The 15,958-nt window shown below is 32.6% G+C and overlaps 1 pseudogene across 1 annotated transcript; it reads right to left on the reverse strand.

Moving 5' to 3' along the window:
- Positions 1-4,990: 4,990 nt before the first annotated feature.
- LOC124819949 (transcription factor AS1 pseudogene) lies at positions 4,991-7,668 on the reverse strand (annotated as a pseudogene). The gene is made up of 2 exons (XR_015782839.1): positions 7,274-7,668; positions 4,991-6,340 (listed from the first exon to the last, which is right to left on the reverse strand). The product of XR_015782839.1 is annotated as a transcription factor AS1 pseudogene (transcript).
- Between the last annotated feature and the right edge of the window lie 8,290 nt (positions 7,669-15,958).

Genomic DNA, 15,958 nt, shown 5'->3' on the forward strand with positions numbered 1-15,958 from the left:
TCGTCTATGAAATTACAAGAAACTTAACCCAAGGAAATTAACCTTCAATGTGATAGACATTACAAAACATCATGGAAAGGTAAAGTGAAAAGCGTTGGATGAATGATGAGTTCATGAAGGGTGGATATTGATCCAAATGCTCACTGCTCATCTTTTATAACAATTTTGGATGATTATCACTTGTTGCAAAACTTGAGAATACCAACAGAATTTCGTGCAAAGATTCAAGGGTTCAAAATCAGTTTAAGTTGTCATAAAATTTTGTTTATGTTTAATTACCAAATTTTTTATATAATTCTATCGATTTTCTTCCACTAATGTTTCATTATTTTTTACAAAAAAAAAAGTTAATTGATATGAAAATAGTAAAAATACAAATACAAAGCTACTAGTACACTCGTTACCTAGTGGAAATGAGATTAAACAAAAATGTGATACCTGTTGAGTATGGGATGATAATAAATATTAAATTTTTACTGTGAGGATAAGAATGTAATAATGAAATTGGTCCCACCTTGTTTGTTGCCATCCTTAATCATAAACACAAAATACTATATAATTAACTAATGAAATATGTTATTTGGGTTCTAAATGTTATTATGAAACTTAAAATTAGTATTAAGGTGATAAAATAATACCTAATGAACTATAATTAAGATTATACTTATTAATGTTTTTAGTGAGTCTTTGCTTATAGTAATTAACGCTCGAAGACAAATATTACTCTAGATTGGTTAACAACCAAAATTGATTGATTTAATTAAAAGGTTTTGGATAATTTAATTAGAAAAGCGTGTTAGTTATCATTTTATAGAATATATTATTTAGAGACTTATCATAATCAATTAAGATAAAAAAGAATTTATTTTCTGAAGATAATGTGCTTAAAAAACAATCATTTAGTATGGGAAGTTTGTGAGAATATACAATCTTTTTACGTGCTAATCAAAATATACATCGCACTGTTTGTGAGAACTTATTTCGTTAAAGAACAATCATTTAGTGTGAGAAGTTTCTTGTATGTAAAACTAAAATGCAATTAGAAGCGTTTAGGAAGACGTAAATAATAAATGCATAAACATTTTTATATTGGTTCACTTCAACTGAGTTACGTCCAGTCTCCTCTATCCATGGAGGGTTCCATTATAATCTTCAACAAGATTACAACCGAGTATTCTCACCACTCTTGGTATCCCTAGGCACTCCTGGTATCCATTGATACACTGCCTAATTAAGTTTCACCCACTTCTGGTTGTGTAATATTCTTCACCACTCATGGTATCTCTAGTCAGCGAATAACCTTTCGTTACCCTAGACTAGTTGAGTATTCACACCACTCTTGTTAGACAATCCTAGTATCCTCTAATACGCTGCCTAGATTTCCTTAACTCCTTAGAGTTTCAACAAAAGTGTTTTAATTCTCTTCAGAATTACAATTAAGGATTGCTTACAAGTTGTTTAGACTATTACTCTCGTAGAGAGGATATGTGTACAATACAATACAGTTTAGAGACTCGCTGGGTGTTTCTCCCTTTTCTCTTTTTCTCTCTTCCTACAATAATAAGCAAATATTACAATGAAGCTCGAGAGTGTTGCTTGACTATTATTCTTTTTCTCTGCTAAGATTTTTTTTCTCTCGAGCTTTTCTATTATTCTCTTCTAAACGCTTTCCGTAGGATGGATATTCGTTGTAGGTTTTTGTCTTGAGCTATCCTCTTGATTCTTCTTTTGATTGATCTTCTATTTAAAGGCTCTTTAAAAACATATCCGTCAGATTGAGGTCTTGGCCTTGAATCTTGTGTCTTCTCTTTCTTCGTGTAAAGTAGCCGTTAGTTAAAGTCAACTTGTCAAAACAGACATGTTTTATCAGTACTTTGATTGAAGTAGGTTGTACTTTCTTTTAAACACTTTTTCTTATGAAGAGAATATTCTATGATTGTCTCTTTTGTCTCTAACGTCCACTTCTGATATATTCCAAATAAAGTAATGGATGCGTGTAGTAGGCAATCTGCATAGAATAGAGTAGATTGTGCATGCAGAAAATATGTCTTATCTCTTATTACTTTTGTTGTTTTTGAACGTTAAGCATTTAGTGACATTTAATGTTTGTTTAGAATAACAAAGTGTTTTTTCAATTTTTTACCATTGAGGTAACTTTTGTCAATTAAGCTTTTTCTAAGATAGCAAGCGTTGAGTTGGAACTTCATCGTTGGATGAAGTAAAGATTTTAGCTTATGGTATCGTCTAGGCTAATGCAAACACTTTTTGGTATATTGTCTTTTAGAGCTTAAGCGTTTAACATGTTTCTTTCTTTATCTTTGTTTAAGGCTTTTAGAGGGTTTGGTTAGAGACATTTTCTCAACACCTTTTTGCTTCTTGAGAGTTTAATTGAATACCCTTGGGTACAAATAACTTAAGCGTTTAACATAACTCTTTTTCGATGTTGTGACTTGTGGGTCATTTAGCGTTGCGTCTCGAAGCTTTTATCCTACTTGTTATCCTGCATATTTCCCTAAGGCTTTTCTACGTTGATGGATGATTTGGGAATCTTGTTTCTAGTATTTGTGTTTCTACCTATCCTATTCTTTGGTCTTAGGTATCTTAAGATTCTTATCTCGTTTAATGTTATTTAATTAGACATTAAAACATGAGAGCGTTTGGATGTATAGACGATTTTGTCTTAACAATGTATGCCTCTTATTTATATTATGTAAGCATAGAAACCTTGACCATTAGAAAAAAAAAAGGCAAAACATCCAATAATATTCGTGACAGAGGTTTGAGAGGAGAGCACTATTTTATATCAAGGGAGAAGCCTAAGAGCCAAGCTGTTAGGAGAGCTTAAAAGATCTAAAAATCTTTGCTAGATTAAAGGTAAGGGGGGAGTTAACCTTGGTTTCTTTCTATTATGGGTTGTTGACTTGGGTTTGTATATCCATTGTTTTAGTTTCTTGGAATGATAGTGATCATGAATACATTGCATGGGTGCAAACCTAGGTAAATTATTGTGTGTGGGTGTTGATTTGAGTTTTGTTGAACGATACTGATTTGTATATGTTGTATAGGTGCTAAATGAGGTATGTGTATCGTAGGGATCTTACATTCTTAACTTTTGTTATTCTTGGTTTTTATATTCTTGATTTTTTTTTTCATGTGTGAATATTGTATATATGTGTTGTCATTTTGATGTATATGCGTGAAAATGTGACAAGTTATTATGGGGTCGCCTCGCTGTACCTAGTAAATCTAGAGATGACTCTTTCAGTCGTGGATGTGAAAAAAAGGTTCTTATTGGCCGTGGATGAGGGAAGAGAACAAGTGGTATGGTAGGGTACATGGGATAAACCACTAGTTTGTGATAATGATGTGTAACCATGTTTAAGTTATTAGTGTGTTATTATTTGTTTCATATTGTGATGAATATTTAGCCTTGGTGTATTTTGTTATTCTGCTTATATTTGATTCTCAGTTAGCTCACCCTTATGTTTGTAGTTGTGGTTTCCACCTGTGATGATCGTTTTATACGGGAATATGTGTGTGTGTGTGTTTGTGTCTGTGTTGTGTGTGTGTTTGTGTTTGTGTTTGTGTGTGTGTCTGTATGTGTTTGTGTTTGTGTATGTGTGTGTATGTGTGTGTGTGTGTCTATATGTGTGTGTTTGTGTGTGTGTGCGCTTGAGTGCATTTTCCTTTGTTTGATGAACTTGGTAGAAATGAGTGCATTTAATGCACTTCATGTAGTAATTAATACCCTTTCTTCATTTTGACAACATCTCTCATTCGAAATTGCACTGTTGTAGAAAGTTCGTAATTATTCTAAAGTTGACAATGTGTTTGTTCAAGGATTTGGTTAAGGAAAACATCTTTAACTATTTGCTCAATAGATCTTTTCATTTGTCTTGTCCTTTGGCCAAAGGATCTCTTTGACAAATAAAAGTAGTAGATCTTCTATTCAACATAGAATATGCATTTATATAGTTTGCAAAGTCAGATGAGACAATTATGTCTTACATGATATGTTGTTCATTTAAAACTAGTGCTATCAAAATGGGTTGTAACGTGCAGGCCAACCCGGCTCACCACGGATTTGAGCCGGGTTGGGTTTGAAAAAAAATGTAATTTTTTTATGCGGGCTAATTTTCAACCCAGCTCACATAGAACTCGGCTCATCTGATTGAACCCGTGGTGAGCCGAGTTGGCTCACCAACCCACCTAATTTAATTTAATTATTTATTATTTTGTGTTTCAATATTATTAGTTAGCTTTTTTTTTATTACATGTTAGATGGTGATAAAGAAGATGTTTAAAGAGAGAAAAATATTATAGATTTATGTATTCAAGACTCTAATATTATAAATGGACAAGTGATACAAAAATTATCAATATTAAAAACTCATTTGTTCACCTTTTGTACATGTTTTTGGACTACGCTTAGATTGTATAATATATTTTTTTAATTGTCTTCGTTTAACTCACCAACCCGTGGTGGGTCTGGCCGAATTCGAATTTTTTTGAACTCATTAATAAATGAGTCGGGTTGAGTTAACTCACTAAGTGACCAACCTGTGGTGGGTGAGTCAGGTCGAGGCTGTTACCAGTTGACAGCTCTATTTAAAACATCGTTTTTAAAATATAAAAACATAATCATATTTTATACTTTCGTTGGATCAAACACTTAATAAATATTATGTTTTACTTTTCTCTAACAAATATCTATGTTGAAATCAAAGATTATAGCTTTCTATACAATTTTTCATTATACAACACAACGTAATTCAATTCTCTATTATATATAAATGGTATTCAATCTTTAACATTCTTCCAATAGCACTATCTAATTCAATTCACTGAGACACATATATATGGAATTCAATCTTTAATATTCTTCCAATAGAAATCAATTTGAGAGTTTTAGGGATTGAAACAAATAACAATATTTATTAACTGTTTACATTTTTTCGCACCAATTGAACGATCTTGCATGAAACAAACATGTTTGAAACTATTATATATAAACAAGATACCCAAATGAGAGGCAATTTCTTAGGGAACAACGCATCGTTCCTTCATTGAGATGCAACACAGTTTGCAGCAAAAATTAGAACACAGCCAGAGTTCAATTCATGAAGATGGATGCATCTCGTTCAAGATTCCACATGTACATCAATACACATAGATAGTTGGACTACAAAATCCAAACTACACAAAGAACAGGATTCTGAATAATGCCTTTTATTTATCTTCCATTAGGCTCATCAATTCGGGGTATTCTGCCTCCTACTTGTCGTTCCATACACTTCACTACCCTCATGTGCTTTGCATTCCATTCCTCAACCAACTTCTGCTCCTTGCTTTCTGCATCTCTCCTCAATCCTGCTATCTGTTCTTTATATTCTGTTTCAATCCTGTCCAAAGCAGCATTCTGTTCTTCCCCTAGAGCCTTAATCTTTGCTTCAATTTCCTCCATCTTTTCCCTCCTTCTGCCTGCCTTCTCTGCCTCCAACTGCTGCTTCACCATTCTCAACAGCCACGCCGCCTCCTTCCTATGCGCCACCATAGCATGATGTCCTTCTTCCAACTCCTTACAGCACTCTATTAACTCTAACACTACTATGTTATCACCATGAGGTGTTGTTACATTCAACCAAGGGGGAGGAGGTGCTATTGAGGGGGAGAGACTAAGGGTAACAGAAGGGGAAGGTGGCCTAATTGCTGGTGAGGGATTGGTGGTGCTAGAATTTGAAAGCCAAAGAGGAAGGAATGCTGCTGCTGATGCAGATGCAGATGCAGAAGCAGTTGCAGGTGCATCAGTGTGGATAAAGGGTCCAGTAGAAGCAGCCATAAGGTATGATGATTGTGAAGGGTGTTCTTTCACTAGCTTCTCAGCAAAAGTCTCAAGAATATGATCATATTTGGTATTGTCAACTGGGCCAATTGCTTGGTTAATCTCTTGTTTCTCCCTCTGTTGCTTCTCTTTGAACACTTCCCACCACTTCCCTAACCTCTTTGCAGTTCTACCTGGAACTTCTGCAGCAATTTTCTTCCATTTGTTGCCGTGTTTCGCTTGAAGCCGGATTACAAGGCGCTGCTCTTCCTCGGTTAGAGACCCCTTTTTGATGCCAGGCTCGAGGTAGTTCTTCCACCTTTCCAAGCATGACTTTGCATCCCTGTTGAGAGATGTGTTCATGCGATGAGACACAAGATTCCATTCCCTAGGACCATACTCTCTCACATAAGCACATAACAACGCATCCTCTTCGGCCTTCCAACGTTGCCTTTCCTTCATTTCCAACTGCAAATCCAACTGCCCATTTCTTCAATTTTGAACTCTTCATTACTGTATCTGCATAATTCATCACAACAATGACGTGAAATTGGATAGTTACATAAACTTGTACATTTAAAAGTTGATTCACAAGACAAACATTATTAAAAACCAGGAGTTTCACTAAGAATAGAACACTTAACCCACTCGGGAATTAGGTTTACTAAAAACCCAGAAATGAAATTTAATCCAGTACACAGTCAGTATGTATAATGCATGTAAAGCATACATAATAGAGAATGACTATTTAGTCAAGATCTTCCATAGACAAGTGAAAATTGATTATAAATCGGTGAAAGCAGTTTAAAATAATGGCTATTTTGTCATCATCTTTCAGAGAAAAATTCAATTGGCATACTACTGAATAAAAAAATGTCCGCAACAAACCTTTCTAAAAGTGAATAATTTTTCAGGTCCTTTAATATACAGTTTTCTGAATTATTAATAATTATATAAGGGTAGTAGCCAAAAACAATCACATCACTCAATAAAACAAAACTATCCTCCTTATCTCTTTTTTCAAAATAGAATAATAGAATCCGAAGCATTCATTTCGATGAGACAAAAAATACACTACTTAAATTCTTTTATTGAATTACATGAATTTCAGCATATCACTGCATTTCGTATCCAGTAGAATCTCAAATGAACGGAACACATAAATAAGAACTGAACCAGTGATTCATTTTCATTATAGAATCAGCTATAAAAACTCGAAAGTTACTAGTTTATAAAGAAAATATTCAATAAAAGAGTAAATGCATTTAGTATTTTAAAGAATTATTCTAAAATCAAAACTTAAATCATCACCAACCCAAAGATAACAAAGCCGAAACAAACAAAGCGTTTCAATACAAAACTTCCACAATCTAGTGCCTTAAACAACATCAAAAGACAAATGCACAAAGAGAGATAGAAAAACATAGAAAAGAACATTGTATCAAACCGCACCATCCTAAAGCCCTGAACACAAAGATAAACTCATCCTTGTTGGTTGCTAAGAGGAATGGTGAGAATGCAAGAAGAAGAAAGTGGTGATGATGTGGTAAAAGGGTTGATGTTGCTCCCTAACTACCTAGCAGCTTGGTTGATTGTTGATGGAGGGTACTTATTTGGATAGCTAAAAGAAAGAGAAATGGGAAAGGAAGGCACAGAGTTACCATGATTGTTGAAGAGAGAGAAAATATTTTGTGGGAGTGAGATGGGTGTGGGATGAAGACAAGGCACTGGGAAGGAGAGAGAAAGTGATGGAATTAGACATGACAAGGGAAGAAAGGCCACAGGGTCACAAGAGAGAAAAAAAGAGAGGAAAAAAGCATTAATGGAGCACGGTGGTACGTTGGTTTCAGTGTTTCAAAATGCCACACTCTCTCTTTTACTCCTTTCTAAATTATTCACTCTGCTAATCCTATAAGAATATACCTCCTATTTATTTAAATTTAAATACATTATTCGATCAAAATTTAAAATAAACTTTAATTACTTTCAACTTATTTATTATCATCTTCACCTTATATTTCCAACAAGTATTAATAGTAGTAAATTCAATCTTCTTAAATAAAGTCTTGCAAGAAAGTCACCAAACAAAACTATAATGTAATGAATATAGTGTACTGATAATACTGAAATATACATCTTAGAATATATTTTAATTAATTAAAATTTTATTTTTAATTCTATATTAATTTTTAATGAACATAATTTAATGAAAGGAATATTATTATATGAATCAATAGAAATGATATTCACTAAGTTTTCATTATTTAATATTTTTAATTATCAAATTGAAAGAGACAGCCCAATTTTCTACAAAGGACAATAATTAAGCTTTTATTTTATTTTATAAATTTGGATGCTTAGTATAAATTTATGTCTTATTTCATTTTTAATTTTAGTTTTTTAATTGGTTTTTATGTTTAAAAAATTATTTGAATTAAAATTTGTTATAACTAGACTTATTGACTATAAGTTAAGAAAATATGTTAAATAGTACAAATATGATTTAGATATTTTAAGAAGTATTAGTGCAATTAGAACTAAAGATAAACTCATAAAAGTGTGAAAAAAATTAATTAATGTTTGATGATACGAGCAAAAATTAACAAATCATCATATTCATGAAAAGTCAATCCAAGCATCATCCACCTACAATAAAAAGAGCATGGAAAAGTGAAAAAAAAAAGAAAAATGTTGAAAACTCGGTCTAGTCTAGCGAGTTGTCCGCTGTCCTAATGAAATTTTTTTACAATAGTTCATCTAGAATTTTTGGCGCCCAACAAGCCTAAAAAGTTCGGCTTAATAAGAGAAATGTTGGGCCGCGAACAATAGGGAAAACCAAGATAAGAATGGTCTGTATGATGTTTTCTATTTTTTTTTTCAATTGAAAAGGTTTTGATAATATAATAACATTTATAATGAAAGATAATTCGAGAAATATATATCTTTAGATATTTTTAATAATTATTTTATGTAATTATATATGAAAATATCAAAAATAAGGAATTTGTCTCTACTTTTTTTTTAAAATCACAAAATCGTTTCTTCTATTTTTTTTTGTCTTAATTGGATTCCTAATTTAGAAAAGTTGATGCATCATTCTTGTTAGTATTGGACTAACCCTGTTAAAGAGAGTGTCACGTGTCAGTTCATGTATTTTTTTATTTTTTTATTTTTAAAATATAAATACAAATTTTGTCACGTGTCAAACTAGCATTGTGACACATGGCCATGACTATGTGATATGGCAATGTCACGTGTCATTATTATGTCACGTGTCATTACCTTAGTCTCAATTTGATCTGTATTTCTATTTTGTCTCAATTTAGTCATATTTTTTTAAAATTAAGCAATTTTGTACTTCTCCAAATTGGAAAAAAATTTAACCTTTTTATAAATGTATACAAATATTTTTATTAAAATTGATATATTTAATAATATTTGTACATAAACATATTTGTAATTTCTCAAAAGTTGTGAAAACATGCACTATGTTTTTGTTTTTGGAAAAGAAGTGAAAAATTCATGCTTTTTCTAGTTTGAACATCTGATAAGGGAGCAACCACTACATTTAGTCCTTGTGCCAACATTTTATTGTATAGAAATCTTTCAATTTAGATTTTAGATTTTACAAAGGGCAAACAAAGTTTAAAGTTCAGTGTGTTGATAAGTTCCAATATGAGTTAGTTTTAATGACAATTTGACACTTATCTTATTTTGATTTTGTTAAATATCTATGTTAATCACCCCAATATTACCTTTTTTGGAAGTTTTGATGAATGTCGAAAGTCAAATTTGAATTATGAACAAAACAAAGAAATTATGAGAAAAATATAGCAAACTAGCTTTAACATGGCTGCAACGTGGAATCTAGGGCTTGAACCACACAAAGAAAACTCACCTTGGAGGGAAACCTCAAGCCTTGACTTAACCTTAAGCTATCAAGAATCCTTCACCTAGAACTAGTCTCAAAAGGATCCAACATAGAAACACAAGGCCTAAGCAATAGAGGAAGCCCACCTTGAGAGGAAACCTCACAACTGCAGCCACCCTAAAGCCACACTATTAGTGTCTATAAAAATAGAACTTCTCCTCTATTTTAGAGAACTGTTGAGAAATTCTTCAAAGAGATTTAGAAAGAGACTTTAAAGAGTCTTCTCAAACACTTTCTTTATATTTAAAGAACATACTTAAAGGACTAGGAGATGAAGTTTCTTCCATGTATTAACTTTTTTCATATATTATGAGGAGCTAAATCTCCTAAGTGTTTAAGTTAGATGAAAACTAGTTTGAAACTCTCTTGTATTTGGTACTATTTTTATTTGTGAATGTTTGTTTTTTATTACATGTTTATGAATTAATTTATACTTGTTGTTGGATGAAGTTATCACTCATCTTATTTCACAGGCTTGATATTAAGTGAAAACTAGTTTCAAGTTGTGGTCTAATCAATTCTCTTGTACACTTTTAGATGCTACGAATAATTATAAGGTTACAATTAGATATAATGTCTTAGTCTTAATGCAAGTGATGCATTCAAGCAGTTATTGAGGGATCATACTGAAGTTTGGTCATCATAGGCTCTAGGTGCCAAGAATGGACTTACAATTACATTTGAAGAGAACTCCCAAGACTTGAATAATTGTAGTGTCATATTTAACATAGATTCGTTACAAGAGAGAGACAATGTGGTGGAGTCAAACCTCAACACAATTTAATCATTTGAAAGTCACTTGTTTTTAATCCAAACTGCTTTCCAACATTTTTACTCTATTTCAATGAATCAAATCTATTTTATACACTTCACAATCATTTTGATTATTTTATCAACTATCAAACTAGGTAGAACATCAAATTTTCTGGCAAATTCTTGTGGATACAACACTTATTATACTAAAAACTATCCAGTATAGTTGCTAGTATATTTGGTTGTTGTGTGGGCTCCCAACAAAAGACTATCCTAGTGAACTTATAGACAATAGAGAGTTGTAACTCTCCATATAAATTCCAAGTTGATTTTACAAGGCTGAGCACTTCTATTTATACCAAATGCTCAATTAAAAGAGGGAATTTCAAAAATTCAAGCTGAGAATTGTCTTCAAAACATGCACGCTACAAGTGTGATTGTCCAACTTGGTAAGTTCATGCTTTCCATATTGCCACATGTGTAATGGAAGATAGAGCTCTCCAAGCAAGTGTCATAGAGTACTTGGGGCTCAAGCTATACCAAATAAAACCCTAATCTGCTTGACAAGGTCTGGTCACAAAAGAACTAATGTTAGAAAGCCAAATTTACACACTTGTTGGACATTGCATGATTTAACCGATTATGCCACTTACAAAATCGTTTCAATTGAGGTTATTACACTAAAAAAGCCAAAATACACAACCCAAAAGAACGCAAGCTTCACCAAAATACAAAGCCTAAAGAAATTACTTAATTACATTTTTACAAGACTAAGAGGATAAAAGAAACTCTTGTATTTCACTTTTCAATTTAAAGTCTTCCTCCATTATTCCCTCCCTCTTGAGAAGGATCTGTCCTCAAATCCAAGTGATGCTCATTGACAACAACCATGGGTTTATTTGTCATTACATCCAGGGTCAAATATGAATCTACAATAAGCCTCAAACAAAAGTTGAATGCTTTTTTGTATTATCAGAAAAGTATATATAAAGAAAAGAACAAAGAAATAAGGCCTTTCAGTTTTTCCTTCACGTTGTGTTGATAGCAGAAGCTATGTAAAGTTGAACCCATATCTCACATATGAGTTTTTGATGATGACAACAAAAATGTTTTATAGTTTCTTGCACATGGCAAAATTGTTGCTTTTTTTATATTTGTATATGTGTTTGAACTATCTGTGTTGTGCATTCAATGTTTACAAATGAATTTTTGATGAAAACACTTTACACATTGCATATATGTATGAATTAATTGATTGCACAACTTGCATAATCTATTAGATTCATCAAATATTAGGACATGCTTAACAGTGGCAAAATATCATGTTTTAATCGATTACATTACGAGTATAATCGATTAAAACTCTTAGTTATGCCTACACATGTTTACTGAGTGCATTGGTGTGTTTTGAGTGGAAAAGTTTTCAAAATGCTTAAGTTTGGAACTTAACTGATTACACTAATTTCTTAATCAATTAAATTGTGCTTTGAGAAAACTCTTTTCAAGAATAACCATAATTGTCACAACAGTCATATTTTAAAAAACTGTGGCATATATGTTTTGGTTAATCGACTACATGATCTGCTTAATTTGTTAAATGTTGAAAATGTAAATTTGTTAATGCACAAGGAATTGCTTAACCTATTACATTAATAGCGTAATCGATTAAATTCTGTCAGAGTTGTGAAAATCTATAAATAGATGCATTGCTTCTGTTTCTAACAACTTTAACGAATCATATCTTTTATATTTGACATTGTTTGTTGAGATTTATTACAGGAGTTTCCTACTCTCTTCAAGAATCAAGAATTCATACATTTGGATATTTTCATAAAGATTCTTTGAAGAATTGAAGAGCTTACATTGGCTTATATCTTTCTACACATTAAGGTGTATTGTACCATATCAGTTTTCATTTGCAATCAAGGCTGATTGTTTTCCCTGTTGCTGCTGGCAAGGAAGAAGGACTTAGAGGAGTTCTTATGACTTAAAGTTCAAGAATCAAGAATTCATACATTTGGATATTTTCATAAAGATTCTTTGAAGAATTGAAGAGCTTACATTGGCTTATCACTTTCTACACATTAAGGTGTATTGTACCATATCAATTTTCATTTGCAATCAAGGTGATTGTTTTCCTGTTGCTGCTGGCAAGGAAGAAGGACTTAGAGGAGTTCTTATGACTTAAAGCAGGGTATCTCTAAGGGTTGACAAAAAGAGGATTGTTCTTTCTGGGTGTATTTGCTATAAGTGATTTGAAGTTGTGAGGAGAGTACATTGAGAAGGTTGTATCTGTATCTTGCTTGTAAGAACTCAATAATTATAGTGAAATCCTTTTAATCTAAGGTTGATTGAAAAAGGACTAGATGTAGGCTTGGCTGAACTAGTATATATCGCTGTGTGAATTCCTTCTTTTCCTATACTCTTACTTTGATTTCATTCTTTGTTTATTGCATTCCAAGAAAGATCAAAAGAAATAAAAAATATTTTTAAACAAATTATTTTTACAAGGGAAAGCAATTCACCCCCCCTCTCTTGGTTGAGAAACTTGGCCTATTTATTTCTACAATTGGCACCAGAGTTGGTTTTTTCAAAGTTACTCGAATTTTAATCGATTAGGTTTTCAGTATAATCGATTAAATTGATTCTAATGACCTCTATTTCTTAAACATTTGAAGAAGGTGCTTCCACAAACAGACCACCTCTGTTTGTAGAAGAAAATCATCCTTTTTGGAAAATCTGAATGAAAATCTTCTTGGAATCAGTTGATAAAAGTGTATGGGATGCAATGATAAATGGTCCATATGAGTCTGTTAAAGTGGTTGATGGCAAAATTGTGAAAAAGAACTTCAATGAATGGAATCTGGACGAGAGCAGAAGGGCGCATTATGATGTAAAGGCAAAGAACGTCATTTCCTCGACACTAATTATGGATAAATTCTTCAGAATATGAAACTAAACTTCAACAAAGGAAATATGGGTTGTCCTAGAGGTTACTCATGAAGGAACATATAAAGTTAGGTGGGCCAGGAAAAATTCTTTGATCCAAGAGTACGAAATGTTTCGAATGAAAGCTGGACAGAACATTTATGATGTCTAGAAACGTTTTATTCCCATTGTTAATCATCTAATTGGTCTTGGAAAATCATTTGACAAGGAGGAAATTAATATCAGGATTCTGAAGAGTTTGAATAGAAAATGGCAACCAAAGGTTACTGCAATCTTAGAATCAAGGGATCTCAATACAATAAATATGGCCACCTTGTTTGGGAAGATTAAGGAACATGAGCTTGAACTAGGAAGATTGAGGGAGGAAGAAGAAAGTGAGCAGAAACATTTAAATGCCTCAAGAATATAAGCAAGCATACTTAAAGAAAGCATGAGTGTGATGCAGACTCAAATTCAGAACTACCAGAAAAGGAAATGTTAAACATAATGGTAAAGAAATTTTCAAGATTTATGAAATCTAGGAATTTTGTATCTGATTTTGCAGGGAATGGTAGAGGAAACAAAAGGACAAGTAAGGTTGTCACTCCTACCTACTAGGAATGTGGCAAAGAAGGCCATATAAAACCAAATTGTCCTGTCTTGAAAATGAAGCAGAAAATTGATGAAAGATCAAATCAAGACAGAAGGAGTAAGAAAAAGAAGGCTTATATTGCCTGTGAAGAATGTGACTCATGTATCTCTTCAAGTGATGAAGATGATTAAAGTTTAGAAGAAGAGACAAACCTATGTCTCATGGCAGGTTCTGTGAACTCAGAAGGCAGTGGATGCAGTTTCAATGACGAACCAATACACGTGAGATATGATGAATTATTAGATGCCTTTCAAGAACTACATGCAGAAGCCATGAGACTCCAATACAAGGTTAATCAATTAAATAGTGAGAAAAAAGATTTAGAATACAGATTGAATAACCTTGTTGATAATAATACTTGTTTGAAATTTGATTTTGTTATTGCTTTACAGTCTATTAAAGATGCTAAAATTGAACTGAAAATGGTTGTTAAAGACTGTATTGGTTACCCTGCTTACCTAGAGAAAATTGACTATTTGACTAGAACATTATCTAAGTTTACTCTAGGCAGATCAAATTTGGATGTAGTACTTGGTTCTCAAAGAAGGGTCATAAATAAACAAGGCATAGGTTACTCTGCAAAAAGTGAAAGAATTAATTCAAAGAAATTTGTTGATTTGAGTAAACCTTCCTCTGTTACATGTTTTTACTGCAATACAACTGGGCATATTTCAAAATCTTGTTATTTCAAGAAAGTTGGTATTCCCAAGGGAACATACAAGTGGATTCCCAAGAAACCAACTCCTATTACTAATATCAAAGACCGCAATTTCATTTGGGTACCAGCAACCAAACCTTATGATGCTTTTACAGGTAAATAAAGGTACTTGAGGCACACCATGACTCAAGGAAGACTAAAGGAATGAATCAAATACTCCTTGAGGTCTACATGTGGTAACATGGTTTTACATTTTATCAATCATGCATCATTTATTAATTTTAACGTTCATTCTGATATATGAGATTGATCTATGCTGATTTGGTGTGAAAACATGTTATGCAAATTTTAACTGATTATATAAAGAATGTAATCGATTAGACTTTTCTTTGTATTTCACTATTTTTCAAGTACTTATGTAATCAATTATTATTCGTCACTGCTTGTTGTGATTGTTGTTTCTGTGTATTGATATGAACTAATCAGTTAAACACTTTGGGCAATCAATTAAATCTGGAAGTTGGGCTTTTTCAAATATTCAAACTTTGCAAATGGGTTGATTCTAAAACTTAACCAAATAGGTTAAAGAGTTCAATCGATTAAATTGTTTTTATTCGCACAGTGTTTGAATCTAAACTCTAACCCTATCTGAGGAAGAAATTATCATAAACCTTATCTCCCAAATGACCTCATCTTCATCTCGTTGTGGGATAAAAGCTGCTCCTATGATCAGACATGCCAGTCCTTCCTGTTGGTTAAGTGATGAAGATGCTCGAACAAATTTCACATGTAGTTGGAGATTTTAGGAGGTAATTAAGCCTAAGTTTTTGGGTCTCCTCTACTTTCGCAAAGAGGGTTTTTTCTTCCAAAAATGCCTAGTTTATCAAGGCGAGCAAAATCTGTTGAAATGGAGGGTGACTATTATCCTCACCTGGTAAAGGTGTTCTATGCGAATCTGAAGGAAGAAAATTGTCTTATATTTTCTCTGGTAAAAGGTATTGATATTAAGATTGATGAAGCAATGTGGACTACCATTGCGACATTTCATCCAGAAGGACTCAAGTCACACAAAGGCATTCCTGGAATCAACAAAATGGCTATCTACAAGAATTGTCTCAGGTTCCCTAATGAGCCAAGGGACTTCACTCTTTTCAGAGTTGGTGGAATGAAAAGAGATGAACGATTGTGTGCATTTGTGATAGCTTGGATTCTGCT

This window comes from Vigna umbellata, chromosome 11 (genome assembly GCF_029865625.1).
Source record: "Vigna umbellata cultivar VRB3 chromosome 11, Vumbellata_1.0, whole genome shotgun sequence".
Classification (NCBI taxonomy): Eukaryota; Viridiplantae; Streptophyta; class Magnoliopsida; order Fabales; family Fabaceae; genus Vigna; species Vigna umbellata.